Below are 11,331 nucleotides of genomic sequence, written 5' to 3'. Positions count from 1 at the left end.
ATTCCCATCTCAGCTCTTTCCCATTCTGTCCTAGAGCACCCTCATTCACAACCGTTCCATTTTTAGGACCTCCCGTGGAAAGTAATCCCAACCTTGTTAATACAAGCAACATTTACTTTTCTTTTTCTTAAATTATTAATAATCACAAACAATAAAGATTACCATTTCAGTAGCCTCCATTAAAATTAGTTTCAAAACAGCATAACAATTTCACTGTTTAGAAAACAAATGGTCAATTACTGAAATTAAAACACTTGCTTCTAGACGGGGTAAAAAATAATATCAAGGCAAATTAACAAAACAACAACAACACATTGGGCTGTAAAATATTTTGCAATTTACAAAGCATTATTTAATACTCACAGCAATCCTGTGAAGTAGATGGTACTTGCTTTCTTACCCCTTTCAAACAGGTGAAAAAACTAAGGCTCCGAAAATTTAAGTGAATGTATCTCTTGTTCAAAGCCTAGTGAACTTGAAAACAGACTCCAAAGCCAGTTTTCTAAAGGGGTACAAGGAAGAGGAAGGGAATAGGAATGGGGAAGAGTCGAAGGTTGGGTGGGGGGGGTGAGGAATGGGTATGAAACTGGGCATGGATTAAGTGGGATGGGATAATATGTGTAGGACAGGATGCTAAAGGGAATGAGATTGGGATGGCGATAGGGTAGGAGAATATGAAGATGGTTATAAAGGCAAGTAGGGAGTGGTTGTGGGGCAACGTGGAGTTGAGGTGGTGAGAACACTGATTCTGCAGCCAGATTGCCTGGGTTTGAATCCTGGCTCTGCCTCCTACCAGCTATGTGAATTTAAGCAAGTTGCTCAACACCCCTGGCCCTCAATTTCTTCATCTGCAAAATGCAGATGATAATAGTATCTTTCTCCTAGGGATTAGATGAGTTAACACAGGTAAAGCACCAAGAACAGTGCCTGTCCTGACACAGAGTTAGCACTCTAAGAAAATACTCTTCTCCTACTCCCCTCTGCCTTCTCCTCCTCCTTCTTCTTTCTCTTATTGCTGTTGTTGTTAGGACGATGGTTTGGGCTGAAACAGAGAAGTGAGTTGGGAAAGATGGTATTGAGAATGGGGAGAGGATGAGCTGGTCACAGGGATAGGAATAATACACGGATGCAAGTAGGAATAAAATTGGGGGAGGGGGAGGGGGAGTATGGCATTGAAACCCACCAGACCCACCAGATAAAAGAAGCTTTGAACTTCTTCACAGGGGTTTGGACACAGACATATACATCTGTGTACACCTGCGTGTTCTGGACTGAGCCTATGTTGTTGGGGTCCTGCAGAACCAAGTTTAGTTGATATTAAGCAGGGACGGTCTTTTGCGGGAGTATTGTTGGTTCCCATAATGAAGCCCAGTGGCCTGGTGCAGAAGCCCTTTCTTCAGAGGACTGGCTTCTGGGGTTCCCAGTCTGTATCCATTACTACCCCATACACTCCCAAGCTCTGAAGGTTCTGAATGTACCTGAAGACAGAGGTTTGTGTGGCTCACAAACAAGTGGGATACTTTACTGAGTTTATTATACTGCCCAGCATCCCAGGAAGTGATGTGATGTCTCAGGCCAACCTCACGAGAGCAAGCATTCATAACAGTTGTACAGGTAAAGCCTCGCTCCTCATTGCAGTTGCCGGCTTAGAGACTCCTCTGTCTCTTGGACAGTGCCCTGCTTCTGAACTCTTGGAGGCTCCTGGTTCCTGAGTCCCCAGGGTAAGTCCTCTTCACTTTTCCTAGGAGGTTGGTTACCTACTTTTACTCATCCTCCAGGTCACATCCTCCACATCAGCTCCTCTGTGAACGCTTTCCTTTCTTTTTTCTTTTCCTTTATTTTCTTTTGGCCTCCCCCGAGTGGCTTGGCAGATCTTAGTATCTTAGTTCCCCGAACAGGGATTGAACCTGTGCCTTCAACAGTGAAAGCGCAGAGACCTAACCACTGGACTGCCAGGGAATTCCCTGTGACCGCTTTCCTGATCATTCCCTTTGAACTTGGAAATCTTTTACTTCCCACCTATTAGAACATGTTTTAGAAAGTGCTTCCACAGCACCATGGACAGATTTGTATTAGCACTTATCACACTGTACTCTTATTACCCGTGTCTGGGTCTCCAGGAATTGACTGTGAAGTTCCAGTGGGCTGGGACCGTGTCTGATTCATCTGAATCACCACTGCCTACCAGAGGGGCTGGAACATGGTAGACAGTAATAAATATTTGTTGAATATAGGAATTTCCTCTCTGACTAAGATGGGGGCTTGAGAGCATCTTGGAAGCAGGTTCCTGGGAGGAGGTGTCTGGTGACAATGGTGACAGGAACAGTGTGACACAGACATGTTTGCAGACTGTGGGGTTCTGAGCCCCCTGGGGATGTGGTTCATCGCGAGAGATCTGGGACAGAGACAAGCGTGTCCAGCAGCCCTGAGGATTCACGCACCTGGAGTGGCCTCTGTAGCCACGGTGGCCTGAGGAAGCCCAAGGAAGGGCAGGACAACATCAGCTGGGGAGGAGCCCTGCTGTCCTGCGTGTGGCAGGCATAGTGTGGGCAAGGCTGAGCCAGCATGCACTGTCTCTGGAGGATCTGGCTTCCCACTGCCCTGTAGTTCCCTGGACCTTGGGGTTCTGAAGGATGGTTCTGTGAGGAACAAGGCTACTCAGAGATTTCATGAGAAAAAATCTCCATGAAGGCTCTTGAGAAAGGTCTTTGTGGACTAGACAGTAACTTGAGAACAACAGACCCCGGGGAAAGATCAGGCCAGTGAGGATGTAGGAAGCAGTCAGAGAAGGCCTTGCGAAACAAGCGAAGCAATTGGAGAGCCTTGGAAAGGTCTTAAGTTGGAGGAGTCTTATGGAAGCCCACTCCAGAGCAGTGTGGTGAATGGAAGGGAGGGAGCCAGGCTAAGAGCCCTTCCAGTTTTCTGGGTGAGAGATGACAGTGGCCTGAACCAAGATGGGGAAGCTGGAGTGGACAGGAAGGCATGGGCTAGAGAAGCGTTCGGAGGCGGAAGGGATAGGACCTGGTGACGGGTGTGAGGAGTGACTAGGAGGACCAAGGCTTACACCCCAGGTGACTGAGTGGGGTGAGCAGATTTGTGGGTGACGAGATGAGCTCAGTTTGGGACATGGGAGGTTTGAGGTGCTGTGGGTCATCCGAGGGGAGCTGTCCATTGGGCAGTTGGAGGCAGAGACCCTGCTGGAGTCCAGAGGACGGGTGGAGGAGATCCCAGGAGGAGTAGAGACAGGAGGTCCCAGGGAGCCCAGGGAGCATCAAGGTCTAGGGAGTTTCTTGCCCTGAGAGCTGTCTGAACACTGAATGTTGGGGGCTGGCCAGAGGAGTCCAAGAAGCGTGAGTAATCAACCCGGGTCCCCTCCAGTCCGCTAACTTGCACCCGCTCACACGTGTCGACCTACGGTTCCAGTCCCACATCTATGCTCTCACTTGCAGGCCCACATCACTCGCACAGCCCTACATTCGCAGAAGGCGCACCCCTCAGCCCTCTCTCTCTCTCTCTTCCCTCCACAGTCCCACCTCTCCCTGCAGACCCTGGGGTTAATCTTCCCCCGCCCCCAGATTAGGGGTACTGCCCCTCTTTGTGCGGCCCAAGTGCCCGAGGCGAGAGACCTGGGAGGCTTGCGGCCAGCCGGGCAGCTGAGTTGGGGAGGGCGGAGAGGGGCGCGGGGGTGGAGACACAAAAGGGGGGCGGGATCCCGGCTGCAGCTGTCCCGCGAGGGGCCGGGACAAAGGGCCTGCTGGCGGGCCCGCTGGAGCCGTTTTCATGCTTGTTGGGATTAGGCGCAGGAAACGTCGCTCGCAATCGTGCGGATCAACAGTCCCGTGAGCGCCGGCGCGTGGGGCGGGCTCGGCTCCACCCGCCCCCAGCTTTGTGCTGAGCCCTCGGCTCCAGGCGGCGCAGGGGTCCGGGGAGGCCGCCCCTTTGTCCGTGCCTTTCGGGGGACGAGCCCCGCCCGGGGACCGCTGGACACCAGCTGAACGCCGGCCTCCTGCCCTCTCCTTCCTCCCCAGCACGGAGCACTAGGGCTCCACCTTGCGCCCCATTATGGGGCAAGCTCACGGCCCCCCAAGCACCGAGCCCCTCGGACTGCTCCCATCCCACGGCCCGAGCCCTCTTTCATCTCCGGTGGGGGGTGGGGGGGTGGGAGGTTGTACATACAGGTCCTTGGGGGACCTGGCCCCTCCCCCGGCCCTGACCTCAGTATGATGATTCCCCTTTTCCCTGAGCCACCTCCCTCCTCCCGCCGGCCAGTCCCACAACCAGCCGAATCTCTTCTCAAATCTACTGGAGATAAAAAAAAAATGGAGCAAGTAGAAGATCGACCGCCCCTGAGCCTAGGGGTTTGGGAAGAGGAGCTGGGAAGGTTAAGGTGTGGCTAGAAGCCTTCAGGCCTGGAGACGGCAGAGCAGACACATTTCTAGCTGTCCGGCGCTGGGGCTGGGAGAGGCTCGGGGGTCTGCGGCGGTGTACAAACCACCCCCCACCCCAGGCTGGGAGCACTTTTATTTCTGAGAGGGGTTGGGGAAGGAGGAGGAAGCACGCCTGTGGGTCTGTGTCCAGGAGTGTGTGTGGGTGTGTGTGTGTGTGTGTCTGTGCACGGGTGCAGTGCGTAGGCATGGGGTCTAGTGCCCCTGTGTCTGTGGGTGCCTGGTGGGTGTGGGCATGTATATGAGCGTGGATTTGAGGTCTGATTTGGAAGACCCCCATCTCATGCTCCTCACCACCAGCATCCCCATTAAACTCATAGGTCTGGGAGTCAAGACCCTTTAGCAATTATTTTTAATATACAGCACAACTGCCCAGCTGCATCTCCTAGCTCTGATGACCTCCCCATCCTCTCCTAGTCAGATAGTAACAGCTGACATTTATGGACTCCTTCCTATGTGCCAGGCTCAGCTCTAAGCCCTTTACATGTGTAAACTTATTGAGCTCTCACAAAATGCTATGAGAGAAACACTAACTGCCCCATTTCACAGTTGAAAAAAGTGAGGCACAGCTAGTAAGTGGAAGATCCGAGACACCTGGGTCCAGTCTGCACTAGGAATCACTATCCCTTGTTGCCTCAACTTCTACTCATTCTCTAGGCTCTTCTTCCTCCAGGAAGTTTTCCTTGATCAGGTGTTCAGAGCTCTCATTGCTTTCCTGTTCTTGTTACCTGTTCTTGTTACCTTTTCATGCTGTGATTAGGAGGAAACACTAACACTGGGTTTGGGGTGTGACCTGTAGGAAACAGAGGCTGGCAGACATGTCACAGGCTGCCATCAGGGGCCATTCAATCTCCTTAGAGACAGCCACTACAGACCTTTCTCCACTTATAATGGGGTTCCATCCCAATAAACCCATTGTAAATTGACAGCATTGTGAGTAAAAAATGCATTTAATACACCTGACCTACTGAACATCATAGCTTAGCCTAACCTACATTAAACATGCTCAAAACACTCACATTAGCCTACAGTTGGGCAAAACCATCTAACATAAAGCCTGTTTCATAGTAAAGTGTTGAATATCTCATGTGATTTATTGAATACTGTACTGAAAGTGAAAAACAGAATGGTTGTGTGGGTACAGAATGGTTGTAAGTGTATCAGTTGTTTACCCTGATGATTGTATAGCCGACTGGGAGTTGCCTCTGCCCAGCATCCCGAGGGTATTGAGAGACTGACTATCATACTGCATATCACCAGCCTGGGGAAAGATTAAAATTCAGAATTCAAAGTAGGTTTCTACTGAATGCTTATCAGTTTTGCACCATCAAAAAGTAAAGTCAGGGCTTCCCTGGTGGCGCAGTGGTTGAGAGTCCGCCTGCCGATGCAGGGGACACGGGTTCGTGCCCCGGTCCGGGAAGATCCCACATGCCACGGAGCGGCTGGGCCCGTGAGCCATGGCTGCTGAGCCTGCGTGTCCGGAGCCTGTGCTCCACAGCGGGAGAGGCCGCAGCACTGAGAGGCCCGCGTACCAGAAAAAAATAAAAAAAGTCAAAAAGTCATAAATCAGATTCTCCTAGGTGAGCTGGGGAGTGAACCTGGCGTCTGGCCCTCCATCCGACACGCCAGGGAAGAGGCACCAGAGACCATCTGCGGTTCCCATGCACAGGAGTCTTCCTCCCAGAGTAAAAATGGGCCAGAAGGAATGAGGATAATGAGAAGGGTTAGTGAGGTACAGGGGCTCTCCAGCCCAGACATTTGAAGAGAATTCAGCGAGCAGCAAAAATTCTGTGGAGTTGCAGAGGATGGTAGCCCTCACAGCCGAGGGCTGCAGCGACACCGGCTTTCAGAGTGGTGAAGACTGCTTTGAAAACCAGAACACATCAGGAAATGACAACTCACTAAGGAGTAGAGTTGTGCAAAAGAGAACAAGAAAAGGGCAAACAGGGGGAAGAGCGAGTCACCACTGAGCAGGATTCTCCAAGAAAGGCTGAAGATGAGGAGGACGATCGAGAGACACGTCAAAAGGTGCCTGGAAAGGAAGTATGGTACAGTTTATGAGTTTTGTAGGGGACACAAAACAACCCTTAAGTATATCATCTGGGGCATTTTAATAGCAAGTTACCTGGCTCTGGTGATTGCGGCCTGTGTGCTGAACTTTCGCAGAGCCCTTCCTCTTTTCGTGATCACGGTGGTTGCCATCTTCTGTGTGATCTGGGATCACTTCATGGCCAGATATGAGTCTCAAATCGTTCAGTTCCCGTCTCCTGGCTAAAGGCTTCTGGACAGCCATTGGTTCTGGCTGAAGTGGGTGATTTGGGCCTGCCTGATCCTGGGAGTTCTTTTCTGGCTGGTCTTTGACACCACCAGCTTGGGCCAACAGCAGCTGTTGTCCTTCGGTGGACTCCTAATGTACCTTATCCTGACATTTCTATTTTCCAAGCACCCAACCAAAGTTTACTGGAGGCCTGTCTTCTGGGGTATTGGGTTACAGTTTCTTTTTGGGCTTTTGATACTAAGGACGGAAACTGGATTTATGGCTTTTGACTGGTTACGGAGACAAGTTCTGACGTTCCTGGAGTACACTGATGCTGGCTCCACATTTGTCTTTGGTGAGAATTATAAAGACCACTTTTTTGCATTTAAGGTCCCGCCCATTGTGGGTTTCTTCAGCACTGTGAATGTTGCACTACCTCAGACTGATGCAGTGGATCATTAAAAAGCATTCCCGTGTCCACATCGAAGCAGGAAGGAAGGAGAGAGGATGCAACAGGAAGTCCCCATTCTGAGGAGGGCACCACAGTCTCTGGTGGGAAGGACCACTACAAATTGGGACCATCAACCATGTTTGTTTGAGAGGATGGATGGGTAATGCTAGTGACTATGGGAACATCTCCCGTTGAATCTGTAGTTCCTTCTGGCAATAGATTTGTTGGACAGAGAGTCTCCACTGCTGGTCCAACCACATTTACCATACGTCACCAAGTCCGAACTCCACACAATCATGACCACTGGGTTCTCTACCATTGCTGGAAGTGTCTTAGGTGCATTTATTTCTTTTGGGGTTTCATCCTCTCACCTGTTAACTGCTTCAGTTATGTCCACACCTGCAGCATTGGCTATTTCCAAACTTTCTTGACCTGAGAAAGAAACACCTAAAATAACCCTCAGGGAGCATCCTCATCGATTTCCCTGGTGGCGAACATCGCTGTGAATTTGATTGCCTTTCTAGCCCTGTTGTCTTTTGTGAATTCAGCCCCTTCCTGGTTTGGAAACATGTTTGACTACCCACAACTGAGTTTTGAAGTAATATGCTCCTACATCTTCATGCCCTTTTCCTTCATGATGGGAGTGGACTGGCAAGACAGCTTTATGGTTGCCAAACTCATAGGTTATATAAGACATTCTTCAATAAATTTGTGGCTTATCAGAAACTCTCAAAATTGATCCATTTAAGGCAAGAGGGTGGACCCAATTTGTGGATGGTGTGCAGCAATATATGTCGATTAGTGCTGAGACAATTGCCACTGATGCTCTCTGTGGCTTTGCCAATTTCGGTTCCCTAGGCATAGTGATAGGCGGGCGGACTCACATCCATAGCGCTTACCAGCACTTCTGTAGACATCAACCACCATCATGTTTTGGAGAATGCCTTCAACTCCAGCTCAGTTAGAAACACAACCAATGTAGTATCTTGCTGCCAGAGTCTACTGAGCAGTACTGTTGCCAAGGGTCCTGGTGAGGTCATCCCAGAAGGAAACCATAGCCTGTATTTGAAGGACTGCTGCAATTTGTTGAATCCACCAACACTAAACTGCAGTTGGGTTCCTAATAAATTTTGAGTTCAGCCACTTCTCCAACAGAACTCTAAGTACAGGTGCTGAATTTTCTGCTTTGGGGAGGAAAAAAAATGCTATTTCCACAGATTGATACTTCTGTCATGGAATCAGCTTTAATTGGAAAGAAGGAAAACAGGATGAACACTTCAGTCTCCAGTCCCAGAAATGTTTTCTGTCTCAGAAGGAAATTCTAGAGACAATGCTGAGGTGCTTCTTAATGAAGTGCTCATCACCAATGCTCTTAATAGCATAAAGACTAGGTTTTATGAGAAAACACAAACACTAATGACTGGAATAAAGGGGGATTCATACAAAAGAAAGAATGTGAAAAAGGTTTTGGAATACCTTAATTTATTTGTGTTTTCATTTTTGTTCATGCACAAGAGTAATTTTTTTTAATCCATGTGTAAATAGTTGATTTGTGTGTGTGTGTGTGTGTGTGTGTGTGTGTGTGGTGATGGTGTTGATGATGAAGTAGGGATCTAAATGCCCAAAGGACTCTTTATCTCCGAAGTACAATATACTAGGATATTTCTAGTTACTTTTTTAAAAAATCATAAATCGGGGACTTCCCTGGTGGTCCAGTGGTAAAGAATCCACCTTACAATGCAGGGGACGCGGGTTCAATTCCTGGTCAGGGAACTAAGATCCCACGTGCCACGGGGCAACTAAGCCCGTGCTCCACAACTACTGAGCTTGCGCGCCTCAACTAGAGAGCCCGCGTGCTGCAAACTACAGAGCCCACCCGCTCTGGAGCCTGCACACCACAACTAGAGAGAAGCCTGCGCGCCACAAGGAAGAGCCCGGCGTGCCACAAGGAAAGATCCCGCATATGCCTCAATGAAGATCCCACGCAGGCAAAAATGATAAAATAAAATAAATAAATAATAAATAAATCTTAAAAAAAATCATAAATCGAATCATCGTAAGTCGGGCACCATCTGTACACAGAGCTCCGATATGATATGCCACACCTACTAGGGCTTGGGAGCCCACCTACCTTCCGCAGTCTCCTTATCCTCGTAACTCCTACACTCCTCATTCCCACTTCACTCCCTGCCTCCCTGCACCCCAGGTTTTAATCCCATCCCCTGACAACACTTGATGGTGCAGACCTATTTGGGGTCCCTGGAGAGAAGGTTTCCATGGACCCAGACCTTTCTTCTCCCCAGAGGACCCAGCCCTGCACTACCTCCCTGCCAACCCCTTCCATGCTTCCTCCTGTCCCTCGGGCCTGCTCAGGCCTCTGCTGTGTGCCTTGACCTGTGGGTCTCTGGGTCTCAGCCCCAACCTCATCCCTCATTCCTCCTATTAAGCAAGTCTCCTCAGGTAGGACCAGAAACCTGAGTTAGACTTCCCTGCTCCTGGTCATGGGGTTTCACTCTGGCAGGAAGGGGAAGGTGGCTCACTGGCTAAACCCCTCCCTAGTGTATGGAACTTCCCCACTCTTCTCACTGGCCCAGGGACTAAGAAATCCCCACTCAGTGACTTTAAAACAACCTCCCAAGTATAGAAGTCTCCGGCAGAGACCTTCACAAAGGGCAGCTGCAGCTCCCCCTCTCCTTGACTGAGCGGCTAATGCATTAGTCTTTTGGATGCAAGTCTGATCTACCTGCGCAGGCAAGACTTGCTCAAGGGCAGGGCTGGCACTGTAGGGCTTTGTGCAGGGGGGCCTTGATTGTTTTAATGCATACAAAGCATCTTCAGACCCATTTCCTCGTTCAGTCTGTACAGTTGTCACAGGCAAAGAAACAGGGGCAGTCTAGACAGTCTCTGGACCAGGTCTTCTCCACCCAGGTACAGCAGTAGCCTCAGAGCTTCCCACTATCAGGCCTGATGGCCAGCGTGCCTGATTGGAAACAGCAATTCTTGGCTGGGTCAGCTCATCCACTGGGGTCCTGCCTCAACATCCCGGCCCCAAACTCTGCTGGCCTGGCTCCAGCCCTGACTTCCTGCTCTTGTCAAGCTCCTTCCCTAACTCACCACCACACCAGGGTCTGGGTCTGTCCCTAAACCCAGGATTGGCAGGGCTCCTGTCAACGTGCAATTCACCACACTTGTTCCTTGGCCTGGCTTTCGCCTTTTTCTCAGCTCAGAAAGCTCTCTTATGGAGAGGAATATTAGGCAGCTTTATTTTTTAAAAGCCTTTTTAAAATGATGTCTTTTAAATTTTAGATTCAGACTCCTTAAGGAAAAATTTGATTGTTTTTCTGTGAAAAAGTTAAGTGTGCATCACAAAAGCACTATCTATAATAATTCTCATTAACATAGTTTACTATGTGCCAGGTACATACAGTATTTTGCATAGTATAGATCCATTTAACCCTTGCAACAATCCTATGAGGTAGTTACTACTATTGTCTTCATTTTAAAATGAGGAAACTGGAGAACAGAGAAGTTAATTGATTTGCCCAAGGTCACAGAGACAGAAAGAAATGGCGCCAACATCCAAATCCAGGGGTCTGGCTTCTGAGTCTGTGCTCTTAACCACCGGTTTTACTCAGAAAAGCCTTCATGCATTCAGGAAAGGGGCCTTTTCTGAAAATTCACCCTCTTGTGCTCTGAGGGCTTGATGTTGTCTTGTTAGAAATCCTCACAGTTAAAGTTATTCAAATCTAGTTACAGCCCTTTGCTAGAACAACGTCTCTTAATAAATGGAACTTATTAAAACTGGTCCAGTATCAGGACTTCCCTGGTGGTGCAGTGGTTAAGAATCCGCCTGCCAATGCAGGGGACACGAGTTAGAGCCCTGGCCCGGGAAGATCCCACATGCCGTGGAGCAACTAAGCCCGTGCGCCACAACTACTGAGCCTGCGTTCTAGAGTCCGCGAGCCACAACTACTGAGCCCATGTGCTGCAACTACTGAAGCCCGCGCACCTAGAGCCAGTGCTCCGCAACAAGAGAAGCCACCACAATGAGAAGTCCACGCACTGCAACAAAGAGTAGCCTCCTCTCGCCACAACTAGAGAAAGCCCGTGCGCAGCAACAAGGACCCAACGCAGCCAAAAATAAATATAAAATAAATAATTTTTTTTTTAAAAAAAGA

The 11,331-nt window shown here is 49.4% G+C and overlaps 1 pseudogene; it reads left to right on the top strand.

Moving 5' to 3' along the window:
- The first annotated feature begins 4,680 nt into the window (after window positions 1-4,680).
- Window positions 4,681-8,287, top strand: LOC115866878 (solute carrier family 28 member 3-like; annotated as a pseudogene).
- Window positions 8,288-11,331: the final 3,044 nt, after the last annotated feature.

This window comes from Globicephala melas, chromosome 1, assembly GCF_963455315.2.
Source record: "Globicephala melas chromosome 1, mGloMel1.2, whole genome shotgun sequence".
In the NCBI taxonomy this organism is placed as follows: domain Eukaryota; kingdom Metazoa; phylum Chordata; class Mammalia; order Artiodactyla; family Delphinidae; genus Globicephala; species Globicephala melas.
This window is presented reverse-complemented; position numbering and strand designations above follow the sequence as displayed.